The following is an 18,580-nucleotide window of genomic DNA, read 5'->3' on the forward strand; positions in this document are numbered from 1 at the left end:
TATAGGTTGAAAGAAATGGAGATTGACTGTTTATAGTTAGCAGAAGGAGAGAGAGAGAAGACAACAACAAACGTAGAGATCAAAATCCATCCCTTAAATGGAGTTTTGGAAACTAACTAAATGTAGCATCTCCTTATCCACTGCTTACTGTCTAGTACACCTTAAGAACTAAAACTGTTATTTTATGTAGTTATAATAACCCTTAAGGCAGACTGAACTAGATTCCATTGCCTTCTGTTATTGTCAACAGAACTGTTTACCTGTCCATGGAATGCAGTAATGGAGTAATGGCTTTGCACAGGTATCTCTACATGTATAAGTGGGAGACTGGAGGATGCCACAGAAGGAGTACATTGCTTGAAAACCATTTATGTGGAAACATGAAGGACCAAGAGCTGAATCTGTGTTAGAAAGCTTGCCTTTTTGCACTTTTAAACAGATAACTCATCATTTATGCAGTTTGCGAATGATGTGACTGATTGTACTGAGTAAATGACACTTCCTCATTCTTATGTTATATGTTGCTACACTGTAAGTCAAGTCCTAGAATAGTTTGTGATAACTGTCACTGGGCTATCATGTTGATGGTTCTTCTTCAAATTAAAGTGGAATAGATAAAGTTGGTTTCAAAGAAAAAGTGGCAGGGGGAGGGATGATGGGATAGACCTTACGTTCATTAGCATTTCAAATGACACAGCCACACACAGTAGGCAATTAAGAAAAAAACACCTCTGGTGGGAGTGAAAGAAAGGGATAATATATCCAGCAAAATTGACACTTCTACCTGATGGAACTTCCTTTATATTCTTCACACTACCTTTTTCCTCTAGGGGTGTAACAACTTGGTCTCCTTAGACTTCTTTAAATGGTTCACTGCACCTGTTACAGTGTTTCATTTATTTACAAGATTGTATCATTTCTGTGGCTCAGACCATTAATTAGACACTCTGAGGTAAAAGCTGTGATAACAACAGTAGTGTGGTGGTAAATTTTAAAATGCAGGAACCCATCATGACAGCCCCCATAGCCATGCCCCAAGGATAACCCATAGTCATTCCCCCAGGAGATAGATCTATCCTGCTTATCTATTATTTATACTCAAATATATTTTTAACATGGTTAAAACACTCTGGTTAAAAGCTCGATCATAAAATAAAGATATCTAAAACAAAAAAAAATAATAAAATCTCACAATTAAGTTTATGGGGCACGACTTCAATCTTACACATATTTACGTGGGAGTAAGCTCCATTGAACTCAGGGGTGTTTACCTCTCACTGCATAGGTTCAACTTGTAAAACACATTGAGTTGAAATGCAAAATCCACATTAGCGTATTTCCTTTATTGGGCTAGCCAAAAAGTGTTCAAAGTTTCACGATCCCCCGATCATTTCATGAGGCAAGATGTTACAAAACGCAGGTTGGGGAGAGAGGAAATGATTTGCTGTTGATGTCATGGTGCATGATCACAGTCTTGAAGTGTGATGAGAGAGGAGGGCCTGCAGACATTCAAATAAGGCTCTAGCAGGTGATGTGATTGCTTCAGGTTTCACTTGGAGTTGCCCCTAGAATTGCTGGTAGCAAGAAAGGTGCCAAACTTTGATCCCCCCCATTTTTCAAATATAAAATCCAGCTGTTACTCAGAACTGACTCCATTCTGGCCAAAGCACATAGGCTCCTTTATCAGGAGTGGGGGGATAGAGAGAAACTAGGCAGTCTTTAAAGCTGACAATAATTTTACATGCTGTACTAGGTTTTTTAAAAAGTCAGTTGAAGACAATTTGAGTAGCTTTATCTAGAAGTTGGAGGTGGCAAAACCGCAGAGAACAAAAACCCAGCTTCAGGTGGTACAACATTATCTTCCCTCAATATAGGGTCCCATTTCTAAACAGCTAAACTTGGTATTCTTCCTGTCACACAAAAAGGGAAGGTAGCCATGTTAGCTGTATGAAATCTACAAAATTGGTTTTGGCATTTTTCTTATGGCCAAAATAGTTACTTTTGCTTTTTGTGTGACTGAAATGCAAATAAACTTGAAAATAAGTATTACAATTTAAACTGCTAACAGTGAAGAAGGAACCCCAACAAAGAAAAGGAAAGAAGTATCCAGGCTCTATTTGATTATTTTTCTCAGTCTCTGGTTTCCTCTGTGCTAATTCTGTCACAAACAATAGTAGACGTGAAAGCTTTATCACCTCATTCACTTGTCAGACTAGCATCACTCCTGCTTGGAAAAGAATCCCAGAGCTGCACTCTGCTGCATTTTCTTTCCATTACACCACTGAATAACAATGTAGAAACATTGTCCTTCAGTTTTGTTTTTGGTATTTTAAAATCAGTATTGAGGCAAGTTAGAAAGATTAGGAAACCGTCTGTGCCCATAGGCTTACAATCTAATAGATGCTACATAAAAGGAAAAGGGGATCGGGTGGGGAGAGGAAAACAAACTGAGGCACCAGTTCTTAGTTACATAACTGTTCTTACAATGACCAGCTGGAATGGAAACTGTTCAGGGAGGTAAGGAGACAAGTGGCAGCTGATGTCTCAGCAGAGCCAGTGGAGATGTCCCCACTGTCCCACCTCTCCCTCTGTTCCAGCCTGGTGGAATAGGTGCTGATAGATGACAGTTCAGGAAGCGAGAAGGGGCCAAATGGCAGTTGGTCCCTGCCAAACGATGGAGTGGGCCTATACTGTTATGCCACCAGAATGAATATTTCCTGTGACAGTGACCAGAAAATGAATGGTCTTGTTTGGAATTGAGAAGCCATTTCCATCTGGTGATCGTGGCTTGGCTCACAAGAACTGAGCTATTTGCATGTGTTTTATGAAATATATTTCCTGCCTTACATATATATACCTCTGATACTGTATAGCTTGTTCTCATTTGTTTCCTGTTTGTGATAAATAAATTCTGGGAGATGTTGCCTAATCTGTTAAAAATGTGTACATATAGAGAGTACTTAGTCTCCATAACAGAGTCTTGTCTAGATGACCTTTGGGTGTTTTCAAGCTCAGCTTCAATGGGAATCGTTTCAAGAAATTTATGAAGGATTTAAGGATCTATGAAAATCGATTATGTAATGGATTCAGAGATACATGAACCAAAGTCAGTAAGGTGACAGCAGTCTCTGGAGAATAAAAAATGGACTGAGTTTGGGGGCAGTCTGGGACAAAATAGGCATGGGCACATTATTGGTGTACTTCATTGTAGGATCAAATTGCATTTTATTTTTGGCTTAAACTCTGGTTAGTCATAGCTGATGAGCTCTGCTTTGAAAAAGAGGAAAAAGGAGGTTAAAGAGGCTCCACCAAGATCATCAGAGTCGGGGATCCCTCCTCCCCCACCTCTTTTAAACTCACCGATCCCGACATCGCCTTCAACATCGCCGACTCCGGGACGGGACTTACCTGGGGCGGATCTTCCTGGCGGCGGCTCCGGTGGCAGTTCGGTGGCGGCGGTGGCGGCAGCAGCCGGTCTTCTGACCGGCTGCCGCCACCGCCGCCATTTCCAACTTTTAAAAGAAACAAAAAAACGTGATAGGCTACGTAAAGATTTACGTAGCCTATCACGGCTAAATTTTAAAAAACACCGTGATAAGCTACGTAAATCTTTACGTAGCCTATCACGGCTGATTAAAAAAAACAACGCGCGTACGCAAGAGGCAGCGCCCATGGGCGCCGCCATTTGTGTTCCTTATTTTGGCACATCTTCTTAGTCTACGTAAACATTTACGTAGACTACGGCGAAAATAAGGGGAACGCAAATAGTGTAGACGCTACGCTATTTGCGTTCCCCTTATTTTCGCCGTAATCTACGTAAATGTTTACGTAGACTAAGACGTGCCAAAATAAGGAACGCAAATGGCGGTGCCCATGGGCGCCGCCATTTGCATACACGCGTTTTTGTTTTTTGTTTTTAATCAGCCGTGATAGGCTACATAAACATTTACATATCCTATCACGGCTGACTGCAGGGACACAAACAGCGGCGGCTACAGCCGCCACCGTTTGCGTCCCTGCTAGCCAGCGGCCGGATGTCTGGCCGCTGGCAGAGCTGGCCGGCGGCTCCGCAGAATCCCTGCGGAGCGGAGCCGGCCGGCCAGGATTCGGGGGGGGGGGACGGAGCGCCTCCCCCCCAGCATCAGCATAATCCGCGAACAGGTAAGTGACTTTAGTACATCCCTACTGCCACCGTACCATTGGATCCTCTGTCTATGGTCTCAGAAGGGGAGATTAGAGATCTTTCCCCTGTTCAGCATCAACCAGATCTCAGCCCTCGGGACCAACACTATCAGTCTCCAGAAACACAATACTGTGACTGAGGATTGCAATCTTCTCGGTATGGAAGACCACAATCTTCCACATTTCATGGGGATCCTGCTTCTCTGTTACAGTCATCCCTTCATTGTTATGATGAAGACTATCACAGTAGACATGGCTCCCCTCAACAGGAGTGGAATCAATACTCGGGCTGGTCTATGCCTCCTCCACGGTCGTATCAATGTGATGACTGGTCACTCAGAAGAGATTATGATCTGTACTATGGTCATGTGAGATATTTTGGAGCAGCTTCTCAATTCATATTGCGCCCATCAGCTTCAATTTCACGCCCACCAGACACTGCTGTTTTCCAGCAACCATCTCTGCAGTTTCCTAGAGACAACATGGATCGGGCTCCTCCAAGACGCCCCTTGCCAACCCCACCTGTGCAGGAGCAGAGTGAGCAAGTAAGGACTACCAATCAGATGGAATTATCTCATGATACAGGAGAGGATTATCAGTCAGATTCCTCATCTTATTCCTCTGTTCTGCCGTCTGTTTCGTCTCCTGATGATGTGATGGGTGCCTGAGATAGAGCTTCCCCTTCGGAGGACATGGGCCATTTTTCAGAACAAGTTTTATGAATGGCGCAGTCATTAGGAATAGAGGTGCAATAGCTGACGGAAAAAGTTCAGGATCCAGTCTTTGATGCAGTGTATTCAGAGTCTTTGGTACCGGTGGCAATCCCGTTTCTTCCAACCCTTCTTCAAACAGTGAAGCAAACCTGGTCTGCCCCGTCTTCTGTGGCTCCCACAGCAAAGAGATTGGAGTCAATGTATAAAGTGCAAGAGAAGGATGCCGCATTCCTTTTCTCACACCCATGTCCCAATTCGATAATAGTCAAGTCAGCTCAGGGTCGTTCTCGGTGATCTCTGGTGGATAAAGAAGGATGTAGACTCGACGTCATGAGATGAAGATTCTGTTCATCTGCTGCATGGGATTCCGTGTTGCTAACTACTAAGCCATGACGTCCCGTTATCAATTATTTTTGTGAGAGAAGATGGACTCCCTATGCACTTACCTGCTGGATGATTAGAGAGAATTGGCCAGAGTGTTCCAATCTGAGGCGGTTCAACTTTCACACCAACAAATCAATACCGCACATCAGCAGGTGGATTGCAGTGCAAAGTCAGTGGTGGGCTCACCTGCATTAAGGCGTCAAGTGTGGCTCCAGTGCACAGGATTAACACCTGAGGCCCATTCTAGAATCAAAGACTTACCTTTTGATGGAGAAAGTCTGTTTAATTCTAAGATGGATGACCAAATGGATTCCCTACAAAAGGCCAGAACAATGGCTAAAAAGATGGGAATCGGACAACGTCAACAACAACAATCATACAGACCTCGTCATTGGTTTAGACAACAGCCTTCATACTCCCAGAAACAAGCTGCAAACCATACCTCTCGTTACCAGCCACAACAGCAACAGCAAAGGAAGCAGTATTCCACTGCTAGATTTCGTAGTACCTGTACAAAGCCTGACAACTCCTCCAAGCGGCGTCTTTGACTCTGCCCTGGCTCACCACCTCCCTCTCCTGGAAGTTTCACAATCATCTTTCATTCCTCCTCCCTACTTGGTGTGCGATAACCTCGTATCAATGGGTACTGGCTATTGTTCGTCACAGATACAAGATCGAATTCAACAGCCTCCCTTCAGTGGGAACTATACGATGACTCCTCTTTCAGTAGCATTACATCTAGAAATGGAGTCCCTCCTTTGGAAAGGAGCCATCCAGCGTGTTTCTCTCAGGCAGAAGAACAAGAATTTTTTCTCCGGTTACTTCACAATTCCCAAAAGGGACAGCAGACTGCACCCCATTTTGGACCTACAAAAAGTAAACGAGTTTATCACAACCAGGAAATTCAGGATGACGACGCTTTCAGCAAGTCTTCCCCTCCTTCAGAAAGGCATTTGGTTCGCGGTGGGGGTCTCAAAGATGCTTATTTCCACATTGCAGTCGAAGAGTCATTCCGGAGGTTCCTTTACTTCGCAGTAGGTCCGGACATGTTCCAGTTCCATGTGCTGCCTTCAGCTTTGTGACAATGCTAAGAGTATTCATGAAATGCGTAGCAGTAGCTTGCACATATCTCTGACTCAAGGGCATCAAATTTTACCCATATTTAGATGACTGGCTCCTGGTCAACACTTCCAAAGAAGCCATTGTGTTTGTTCAGAATCTTCTTGATGTTTTGGGACTTTGCCTCAATGAGGAGAAATTGAGCTTACTCCCTTCTCAGACTATACAATTCATAGGGGCACTCTTCGATGCCACAATGGGCCGTGCTTTCCTCCCTTGGGATCACGTAGTCCAATTGGTACAAATGGCGAGCACTCTGTACCAAGGCAGATATGTTTTTGCTTACGACATCCAATGCCTATTAGGACATATGGCAGTGATGGTGTCTGTAGTGGAGTGGCTGCGATTAAGGATGCAACCCGTACAAAACTGGTTCATCCGGGTTTTCCACAACGATACTGATGCTCATCAAACCCAATTCACGATCCCGGAACACATTGCTCAGTCTCTCCGCTGGTGGATGGATCCCAACAATCTCAATCGAGGCATCCCTTTTCTGCAACTCCATCCATCTCAGGTCCTCACCACCGATGCCTCCCTAACTGGGTTGGGGGCTCATTCTGGGCCTCTGTAAGTCCAAGGTCGATGGTCACCAGTGGCGCATCAGGCTCACATAAATTCTTTGGAACTCCTTGCAGTGTGGAAGGCTCTACAGGCTTCTGCAACTTACCTCAAGGACAGACACGGTCAAATCCTAACAGACAACACTTCCATTCTTTGGCACCTGAACAAGCAAGGGGGCACTCATTCATCCAAGCCAATGGGGCTTGCCCTCAAAATTTATGATTGGATTGTCCCCAGGGACAATCCAAATCACCGCGATTCACATCACAGGGACAGACAACATTTTGGCAGATTCACTCAGTCATATCTTTCAGACATCTCACAAGTGGGAACTGTCTCCAGTCATCCTGCGCAGACTCTTTCAATAGTGGGGCACCTGTCAGTGGACTTGTTCACAAACCCCTTGAATGCAATGTGCAAGACATTCTGTTCGAGAGCAGGAGTGGGCCGTTGGTCTTTGGGAGATGCTTTTCTCCTTCACCAGAGCAGAGCCTCCTTCTATCTCTTTCCCCCATTTCCTCTGCTACCAAGAGTGATAGCAAAGATCAAGGAGGAGAGGACCAATTAATTGTATGTTGATCGCTCCATGGTGGCTAAGACAACTGTGGTTTATGATTCTGTCAGGCAGGGCCAAGGGCAATTTCATTCGTCTTCCACTCATGAGGAGTCTGATCTCCTGGGACCGAGAGAGGATCTGGCACCCAGACATACGTACATTGAAGCTGATGGTATGGAGGATTCATTTAGAGGACTGAGGAGGTTGATCCCTTCCCCAGTTCAGCAAGTATTGGATGCTGCAAGAAGACTGGCTACCCATCACTCTTACAATAATAAGTGAGCAACCTTCCAGAAGTTTGCTTTTTCTTGTCAATTTTGAATGTTTTGTCGTTCCTTCGCCATTTGTTTCAGAAGGGTCTTAAATACTCATCCATCAGAGTCTATGTGGCAGCAGTATCAGTAATGAGAGGACAGATACAAGAATCGTTGGTGTTTACACAACCACTCACCAAACAATTTTCGCATGGATTATGAAATTTGGTTTCTCCTGTTAGAAGGATGGTACCAGACCAGAAAGTCTTTGGTGCTACAGACTTTAATGTTGAAGCCATTTGAGCCAATGGCTACTATTGACATTAGTTTACTTTCTTGGAAAGTGGCTTTCTTGGTAGCCATCACTTTAGCTAGGAGGGCATGTGAGTTATGTGCTTTCCATCTCAACTCGCCTTTTACTGTGTTTCGTAAGGACACGGTTGTCCTTCTACCAGACATCTCTTTCCTCCGAAAGTGGTGTCGGATTTTCATATTAACCATGAGGGTTCCTGCCAAAAACAGCTTTCCTCAGCTATAGAAGTTTTCCAAATGGAGGCTCTGCTCAGACACAGAGCCTATACATGTGAATGCACAGATGACCACTCAAAGAACTACAGTTACAGGTGAGCAACCAGCCTTTACTAATAAGCCAGAATTCTCAGCAACCCTGGCTTCATGTTTTGTGTAAACGCTATATGCACAGTATTTAAATCCACATTCATGTACAAGAACTTTGTTTCCAGGGAAGTGTTCAGCTTAGCTAGAAGTAACTTGTATTGTAGCCATAAGCTTCGATCTGCAGTGGGTTGGATCCAGACTTGCCCCTCTGCAACTGGAAAGGCTCCTTCGATTCACAGAAGGGGACGAGATCCAGCAGAATCTTCCACTGTAGGAAGAGCAGGGAGGTGATTTTCACAAATTTTCCCCTTCCCTCTGCAGCCCCCCATGCTACCTCGCACAGTATTCCAGAGGGTCCCCCAGTACTCTAAAACAGCTTTTGGGAGTGTACACAGTTCAAGGGGAAGGGGAAACTGGCAAAAATCTCCCCATCGCCCTTCCTCCAGTAGGAGAGTACCATGGGTGGAACTCTGCCAACAGACAGTGTGGATCCAACCTGCTCAGTTTGTTTCAGATGAAGTATATGATTTGTAAGGTTGGGATTTCACAATCAGTGAGAATTGGAGAATATCCTCTACAGATCGCTTGTTTCTCATCACAGCATGTGATAGCATCATAGTCGAAGCATCATTCAGATTATACTTCTTGCTTTTCTGGCCACAGCCTAGTGTACCAATGTGCAAGGATGCACCTCCTGAATTCAGAGGCATCTATGTGGCATACAGAAGTTGTACCATGCTTCGACTGTTATGACTTCAACCAAAGAGCCTAAGGAACTGCGGCTTTATGAGAATGCTGGAATTTTTGTGCTGGCGATCCCCAGCCCCATAAAGAACTGCATTTCCTCATGGGGAAACTTTGACAATTACACCAGTTTATAGCGTAGGCATGGCTTAAGGCCACTGCTTGCATCAATATTGTTGAATAAATTTAGTTAAAGGCAAAGTTCTCTGACCCATCTCCCAGTGCCACACTGTGTGTATTGCTACAACTTTAATTCAGATATAACACTAATTGCCAAATTATGGTTTGGCAGTAGCGAGTGCCCTATGGGCACTCTCTCTTCCCTTCCTGTGTAAACTCTCTTCCCTTCCTGTGTAAAGATTCCCTCCTCCCTTTCCTGGTTTTCTCTAATTACATTTTCGTGATATCCAGATTGGACAAACTTATGTTACTGTTAACCAGGCATTGCCTACAAGCCATGGTTTGAGGTGGGTTTACATAGTCGCAGAAAACTTTATCAGAGCAAATTGGGGAAGGAAGGAGAGAATGTAGGTGTAAAAAGAGAGATAGGAGCATGTGAGTCTACAATGGACTCCCGACTGCCTAACCATGATTTGTGAATCAGCCTACATTGGATGTAGCTGTACTCTTGGATAAACTCTTGCATTGCATGTGGTCATTTTTAAAATGCAGGTTCACATTCTGGAGGTGCTCCTTGATCTGTCACTGATTTTGGATGCCAACCTAGTGCTTTTTGCCAGCTCCAGCTGCACCCTTTCCTTGAAAAGACTGATGTGGTCACGGTCATTCATGCTTTAGTAGCCTCTAAATGGACTTCTTGAATACAGTCTACATGGGACTGCCCTAGAAAATGTCTGGAAACTTTGGCCCAAAATTGTCTGGAGCTGGCTAGCCAGAGCATATTACTCCAGTCCTTTATAATCTGAATTGGTTTCCTATCCATTTCTGGTCTCAATTCCAGGTGCTGGTTCTTACATTTGAAGTCCTAAGTGATTTGGGCCCTGGCTATCCAAAGGGCTGCTCTTGGTTTGCTCCAGGTACCCCTGCTGACTGAAGCAGGGCCATTTTAGCTGTGATGCCAGCTTTGTGGAATGCCATTCCCTGGGTAGGCCCAACTTGCTCCATCTTTGTGTTCTTTTTTGATGCCTCAGCTTTTTAATGAAACCTTTGGAGAAGCCTGATGACTTTGCCAGGCTCTGTGTCTGTTTTGACTGAGGTTAATCACCTTTTATATTGCTAGATTGCCAGTTTTTAAATTGCTTTTAAAATTGTATTACAAGTTTTGTAAGGTGCTTTGAATTATTTTTTAAGAAAGGCAAGGTACATTTAAAAATAGAATGGTTTGGGAATTGGACAGATTAATATCTGAAATGAGCCAATGTATGACTGGTATTTCAGGCTAAAGGGGAAGAAGTTGTACTTTAATCTGCCAGGAAAGATACTTGGCCATAAGTTATGGTTCTGTTCAGTCCCCTACATTCCACTCTTAGTGACAGCTGTTCAGTAGTCCAAATCCATTTGTAAAAGAATGTGAGCTGAGCAGGGCTCTTGGCTATTAACTCTTGCTCAAAGGTTGGTTTGGAGCCAGGAGAGTGGAAAGCAGGAACTTAAAGGTCAAAGTAGTGCAGGGAACTTTAATGAAGTAGAACAGGTTTAGAAACATTAACTGCAAATAAGTTCAAGTGTTAAGCAAAGATATTCATAACCTTCTTTCATTTTCTTTTCAAATCCTTAATTATTTTCACAGCAGAAGTGTGGTCCTTTACAATAATCCTTTAGTAAATAATATGGACGACTTTATACATGGATTTCACCAGATGGTCGACACCGAAATCAGATTGACTACATCCTTTGTAGCCAAAGGTGGCAGACACCTATATAGTCGGTAAAAACAAGACCTGAAGCTGACTGTAGTTCAGATCACGGACTTCTTATTGCACAATTTAGAATCAGACTAAAGAGAATAGGAAAGACTCACAGAGCAGTTAGATATGAGCTCACTAATATTCCTCATGAATATGCAGTGGAGGTGAAGAATAGATTTAAGGGACTAGATTTAGTAGATAGGGTCCCGGAAGAACTATGGACAGAAGTTCGCAACATTGTTCAGGAGGCGGCAACAAAAAACATCCCAAAGAAAAAGAAAACCAAGAAGGCAAGATGGCTGTCTGCTGAGACACTGGAAGTAGCCCAAGAAAGAAGGAAAGCAAAAGGCAACAGTGATAGGGGGAGATATGCCCAATTAAATGCAAAATTCCAAAGGTTAGCCCGAAGAGATAAGGAATTATTTTTAAACAAGCAATGCGTGGAAGTGGAAGAAGATAATAGAATAGGAAGGACAAGAGACCTCTTCCAGAAAATTAGAAACATTGGAGGTAAATTCCAGGCAAAAATGGGTATGATCAAAAACAACGATGGCAAGGACCTAACAGAAGCAGAAGAGAGCAAGAAAAGGTGGCAAGAATATACGGAACATCTGTATAGGAAGGATAATAATATCGGGGATAGATTTGACGGTGTGGTCAGTGAGCTAGAGCCAGACATCCTGAAGAGTGAGGTTGAATGGGCCTTAAGAAGCATTGCTAATAACAAGGCAGCAGGAGACAACAGTATCCCAGCTGAACTATTTAAAATCTTGCAAGAGGATGCTGTCAAGGTGATGCATGCCATATGCCAGCAAAATTGGACAACACAAGAATGGCCATCAGATAGTAAAAAATCCACTTATATCCCCATACCAAAAAAGGGAAACACTAAAGAATGTTCAAACTATTGAACAGTGGCACTTACTTCACATGCCAGTAAGGTAATGCTCAAGATCTTGCAAGGTAGACTTCAGCAATTCATGGAACGAGAGTTGCCAGATGTACAAGCTGGGTTTAGAAAAGGCAGAGGAACTAGAGACCAAATTGCCAATATCTGCTGGATAATGGAGAAAGCCAGGGAGTTTCAGAAAAACATCTATTTCTGTTTTATTGACTATTCTAAAGCTTTGACTGCGTGGATCATAACAAATTGTGGCAAGTTCTTGGTGGGATGGGGATACCAAATCATCTTGTCTGCCTCCTGAGGAATCTGTATAACGACCAAGTAGCAACGGTAAGAACAGACCACAGAACAACGGACTGGTTTAAGATTGGGAAAGGAGTACGGAAGGGTTGTATAGTCTCACCCTACCTATTCAACCTGTACGTAGAACACATCATGTGATGTGCTAGGCTTGATGAAGCCAAGGCTGGAGTTAAAATCGCTGGAAGAAACATTAACAATCTCCGATATGCAGATGATACCACTTTGATGGTTGAAAGCGAGGAGGAGCTGAGGAACCTCATGACAAAGGTGAAAGAAGAAAGTGCAAAAGCTGGGTTGCAGTTAAACCTCAAAAAAACAAGATTATGTCAACCAGCTTGATTGATAACTGGCAAATAGAGGGAGAAAACGTGGAGGCAGTAACAGACTTTGTCTTTCTGGGCGCAAAGATTACTGCAGACGCTGACTGCAGCCAGGAAATCGAAAGACATTTACTTTTTGGGAGGAGAGCAATGACAAATCTTGATAAAATAGTGAAGAGCAGAGACATCACACTGACAACAAAGGTCCGCATAGTTAAAGCAATGGTATTCCCCATAGTAACCTATGGCTGCGAGAGCTAAACCATAAGAAAAGCTGAGCGAAGGAAGATAGATGCTTTTGAACTGTGGTGTTGGAGGAAAATTCTTAGAGTGCCTTGGACTGCAAGAAGATCAAACCAGTCCATACTCCAGGAAATAAAGCCAGACTGCTCACTTGAGGGAATGATATTAAAAGCAAAACTGAAGTACTTTGGCCACATAATGAGAAGACAGGATACCCTGGAGAAGATGCTGATGCTAGGGAAAGTGGAAGGCAAAAGGAAGAGGGGCTGACCAAGAGCAAGATGGATGGATGATATTCTGGAGGTGACAGGCTCGACCTTGGGGGAGCTGGGGGTGGCAACGGCCGACAGGAAGCTCTGGCGTCGGCTGGTCGGAAGTCGGAAGTGACTGAACGAATAAACAACAATAAAATAATATGGAAGAGGGGTAGGGAGGTTTTTGTTTAAAACCTAACATCTTATTCTCAATTACAAGGCCTGTAAAGTGGATGCATAAGCCAGTTGATAAAGATTCTTTCACGCTTTATGCAATGGTCAGGTTTGCCGCAGCGACAACAGTGTTTCATCAATATTTCCTGCAGTAAATATGAACAGGTGAAGGACAGTCATGCATCACCAAAAGCATGAGGATGCACACCAGAGAGCCCTGACTGGCTGAGGCTCCATGGTGAAGGTTCTCAGGTGTTTAGGGATGTCCGCATGACCTTAATATTTTCTTACAGGAAATGGATTATTGTTGTAGCTACAAAAACATGGTAACTATTGCATAAAGTGTTAAGCAGCATTTCGTTCTTGAATTTAGTGCAGCATGTATGTGCATGTGACCGTATACTACATAACCATATAAATACACCAAATATATAAATACACCAAATCCCTACCTAGGAATTCTTGGTGTAGCTTTTTATTTGTTTGTTTCACACCAGTCCTTCCAAAAGAAGAATTTGTGACCCCCTAAATTATTAGATAACATTCATAAAATGGGTTGTGAGTTAATTGGTGCTTATAGTTAATTGGTTAGGATGACGCTGATGTGAGTGAGGGCAAGATTTCATATAACTTTAGTAGAAAAGAGATTTTTGGCAGGTACAGCTTTTTGTGTCACAGCGCTGTAAGTTTTTAAAAGCTGCACCTGCTAAGATATTTCAACTGCATGAGTATTTGAAGTACAGGAACCCTGTCTTCCTTTGCATCTAGATACCCTGCTTTTTGCATTTCCCTTCCTTTAGGTGTTTCATTTAATACACAGATGGAGAGGAAGGATGGCTTGTGAATTATAAGCCAGAAGGGGAAAGTGCAAGTCCTTAGATATATTCTTGACTTCAGAAGTTTCCTTTGGGATAAAATGAGTCACTAGATTTATTTTTTAAATAGATGGTTCCTGTCTGCTTGCCAGAAGCTTGTACAAGGGTTAATTCAGGGAGGCTTACCAGGGATTGTTGACTCCTTTGATTGCTTTGGCCATCTCTTTCCTGGCCAAGAGCCTGTGTTAAGACACATAGACCTGGTTCACACACCAAGGTGGCAATTCCTGATTTGTTTAACCCAGGAATTGCGGGGACGAATGGAGCATGCAAGCTGCATGCTCATCATTTCTGCTTTCAATTAACAATCCAGCAACGCTCCATTCCTGGGTTGTTTTGTGACGTGTGAACCCGAAAAATCTGAGTTGTTTGTGGGTTAAACAGTGCAGACTTAACCCAACAATGGCCTATGGTTTATTGTTGCTGAGTTTATTCTGGGTTCTTCATTGAAAGTGGAAACGTTGAGCGTGCAGCTTGCACCCTCCTCTCATCCCCATAATTCCTAGGTTAAACAACCCAGGAATTGCTGCCATGACATGTGAACTGGGTTTTAGAGGAGAAATCCCTGCCTTGAAAGTGTCAACACCGGATTCATATAATTATTTAAGTCTTTACACTGGATCCATCAGTACTTCTTATTTTCAGATTGAAGCAAATGCTCTTTAAATCAGTAAGAGGTTCAAGTTTGTTACAGTGGGAGGGAGAATATGTACTGAAAATTGGTGTTTGAACACTGAACACTAACTTCCTTTGTGCTGCTCATGGAATATGAAAGAATGGTCCATGATGAGGGAGTAGTAAGTACAGACAACATTAAAAAATGATAATAGTTTGAAAGCTAGGTGATCATATTCAGGCATAATATTTTACTGGAGAAATAATCACTTCTTCTCTGTCAGACTGAGGTGTCATCAGTTCAGTATTGCACCAGTGAGTAAGCTTAAGATTACCAAATCATGCTGAATAATGCAAGACAACAGTGGCATGTGAATAGCCTTATATGGAAAGGATAATGCTGCAGTGATAAGAAGGTAGCGCCATCCATAGTTCCATTTGCTTCAATTGGGCTTGACTGATCATCTGGCCATAAAGGCAAAACACAAGGGGCATGATCCAGCCAAAGTTAAGCACTTTCAGAACAGCTTGAGTTCAATGAGAATGGCATGTGCTGAACCTAAATGTGTTCAACTTTGGTTGGAATAGGCAGGCCCAAGGTTTTACTGTTGTTCTCAGGGTACTGAGTAGGTCATGAGTTCTTTGAAAAAAACAGAGAAGGCAGCTAAAGTTCCAACTATATGTACAGTTGGAATCATCCTATTTTCATGAAACCTTCTGAAAGATTGTAGGCCCATCATGACTATAGAATAATGGTACTGTTCCTAAACCCTATTACCTCAAAGGAAAAGTGAGCATGTAAGCTATAAGATGTGGATTGGATGGGAGACTGTTGCCTTACCTTCCTGTAGCACCATCACTGCTAGCTGGAACAAATATGAATGGGATAGAGAGACCATCAAGATGGACAGGATGAGCACTGAATCTTGAGTTGGGAATAGAATCCCATCTCCAAGGTCCATGTCTTGGGATAGTAAGCCCCACCAGCAGTGATATTGGGTCTTGGTTTTTATTGTTGCCAAGTACTCACTGCATGTTGCCTGCTTACCCAAGCTAAGTAAAAGCATCAACCTATTCTGATTTGAAAGAAAAAATGATTAAAAGTTAAACGGTGAACTTTTATATTTGGCTTTTGTTAGAAATGAGATTCTAGTTAATTGATTTAAAACTATTGTATGAATTAAACTTTTGTAATTGCAGTGAACAGCAGGTTACCACATAGACTAAATTCTTTTGCATACTTGCCATTGTGAGTTAATTGCATTTCACTCAGCCGGTAGCTTGTAGGTTCAAGGTCTAAGATAGTCTGTAAAAGAAGCTAGATTGACCTTAATTATCTCAGTTGGAGCTTACCTTTTAAAACTGAAATATATACCTGCAGTGAATGTTTTAAACACTTTAAATGCATTGTGACCTTGACCAAAGTACAGCAGTATTCTGCACTTAAGTGACGTTCTGTTTTAGAGAAAAACACCAAATGAACATTCCAGTGTGTTTGTTTTTCTGAATATACTAAGGCTAATACATAAAATTTATTAAGTATTCTGATGGTGGTAAAACAAGGGGACAGTGGTGAATGGGAGTCTTACATTCTTTAAGCAAATAAAAATATTTCCTAAAGGTTAAGCTGGCATAGATAGCATACCAAATATGGGTGAGTAGGGTATATGCATTTAAAAATAAAAATTAAAAACTTGTAATACCGAATTCAGTGAATTCTTTATAGATGATCTGGAACTGCTTTGACATTTTGGGAAGAGCAGATAATTTGATGAACGTTTAGTGTATAGATTTTCACAATCTCTTGCTTTATGCTCTTTGTTCTATTTATTTTTTAAGAAAAGAAGAGAAACAGTTACAGTGGGCAATAGTTTACTAGTGCATATTTTTCCTTAATTCTTGTGCTACAAAATCCTAATATCTCCCTCTGGTTTGTCATTTATTTAGGCTTTCTGTAAAGCTTGTCTGATCAGCCTTCCTCTGGTAAGACTGTGTAGTGAAGTTAATAAAGTGCCTCCAGTAGTGAACCTAAAAGTTCATAGTGGAGGGTTTGCACTTAACAGCAAACCACAATTCAACGGCACCTCATACTCAGCCCATACTCTGGGTTGTTGTTACGTGTGAACCAGGTAGTGTCTGGGTTTGTACGTCACATAGCAACCTTCAGTTGGCCTGATCGGAGGTTGCATGTACAAAATGGGGGCGGAACATGCCCAGCATGTGCGGCATCAAATCATGGGTTAACTTACAATATGCTGCCATTACGTGGGAACCAGGTCTGTATATGCTATTACTGATTATATTTGCTTATACTTTATTACAGCCATAAATAAAGAAAATGGCCCTTTTTGTTTTCTCACTTTTAGCTGTAATTAAAACATATTAATTGTATATCTTTTGTTAAGATAATTTAATATAAGTTCAGGATGAAATTTGGGAACGTCTAAAATGTTTTACTAATTGCAATCCCTCTCTGTGTTCATGGCTTCATGGCTTCCCCCATCCCCAGACCTTATGGCCGTATTACATGGAGATCAGTTTTCAGTGAAACTTTTTTGGATCTCAAAACATGAAGAAGGCCTAAAAGGAATCTAGAATCATACTCATGGGTATGTTAAAAAAAAATTACAGTTCACAAATCACATTGACTAATCATTTGGCCCAAAGCCAAATGCTTATTTGAAAGTGAACTTGCATTTCTTACTGCTGTAAACTGATCTAATGTCCAGCTGTAGTTGAGTCATATCTTATGCTCTCAGACTTCTTTCCCTTTCTTTGCAAGGTGAAGTCATCTAAACTTTGAACATCTATATAATCTTTTATAAAATCTCATTTAGAAAATAGTACCAGAAGCCTGTATCCAAAGAGTTAGTTTATATAAATCAGTATCTGAATATTTAACCTCCACCCGCTGCCTTTTGACTCTGTTGTCCCCTTAGGGTTACCAAGTCATAATGCTGCAATAACAATAACGATCCACACGTGCGTTGTTCTCTACACAAGGTTTAAACTCCGGACTTAGAAACCACTGCCCTGTGGCTCACAGTCCAAAGCCATCCAAACCTCCCTTGCCTATCCTTCCTGCCAGCAGTACCACAGACCCAGTACTAATTTCTCTTTGGCTTCTCTTTTTTCTTCCTTCAACTACATTTCCCCTGCCACTCATTATTTCATAGGACATCTACTTTATTTCATAATTTTAAGTGGTGCAGAGATAGGCGTTAGCATGGGGTGTTAGGTTGTTATTCTTGTTATTATTCTATCTTAACATTTTAAAAAATTATTTTTTGAAGTAGACATGATCGAGCAAATGCTAAGCACTTTGAATGCCTATTGATTTTACAGTGTAATCCTATAATGGGATTTATTTCTTCAAAGTAAATTGCATTGAGTTCAGCTGGGCTTACTCCCAGGTAAGTGTGTATTGGATTGCAGCCTAAATTTTGTAAGCTTCCCTGGAAACTTTGATTAAGGGTGGTATAGAAATCCATTAAAATAACAAATACTTCGGTAAACCTTTCCATTTCTTCCATTGAAATAATTAGGATTTTAAAGTGCTGATCTTTGACTGGGTTGACTGTGGCTTTAGAATGCTAGACAAGTAATGAATTGACACACCTGATTTTGTCCCCTATAAAACCAATTTCTCGTTCTATATTTTTAAAAAATAGTTAACTAGTCTCTGTCTGGTCATGTTCATCACCCTTCTTGTCTCCTGACTCAATTCTTTAGAGAGTAACATAGCTGAAACAAATTATCATAGAATCATAGAATAGTAGGGTTGGAAGGGGCCTATAAGACCATCGAGTCCAGTCCCCTGTTCAATGCAGGAATCTAAGTGAAAGGATCCCTGTCAGATGGCTGTCCAGCTTCATCTTGAATGCCTCTAATGT

The 18,580-nt window shown here is 42.1% G+C and overlaps 1 protein-coding gene across 3 annotated transcripts in view; it reads left to right on the plus strand.

The window, feature by feature from the left end:
• Positions 1–18,580, plus strand: part of GNG12 (G protein subunit gamma 12) — a 54,729-nt gene that overhangs the window by 22,424 nt on the left and 13,725 nt on the right. Inside the window, exon 3 of one of the 3 annotated variants that reach the window (XM_084852253.1) lies at positions 16,635–18,100. The exons of the other annotated variants lie outside the window; for them this stretch is intronic. The gene's annotated coding sequence lies outside the window, so the exon portion shown is untranslated. The remainder of the gene's footprint in view (positions 1–16,634; positions 18,101–18,580) is intronic. 3 annotated transcript variants of the gene reach the window in all.

The sequence above is a fragment of the Heloderma suspectum genome, chromosome 4 (assembly GCF_057233095.1).
Source record: "Heloderma suspectum isolate Gila_16-S chromosome 4, 16-S_ref, whole genome shotgun sequence".
Taxonomy (NCBI): domain Eukaryota; kingdom Metazoa; phylum Chordata; class Lepidosauria; order Squamata; family Helodermatidae; genus Heloderma; species Heloderma suspectum.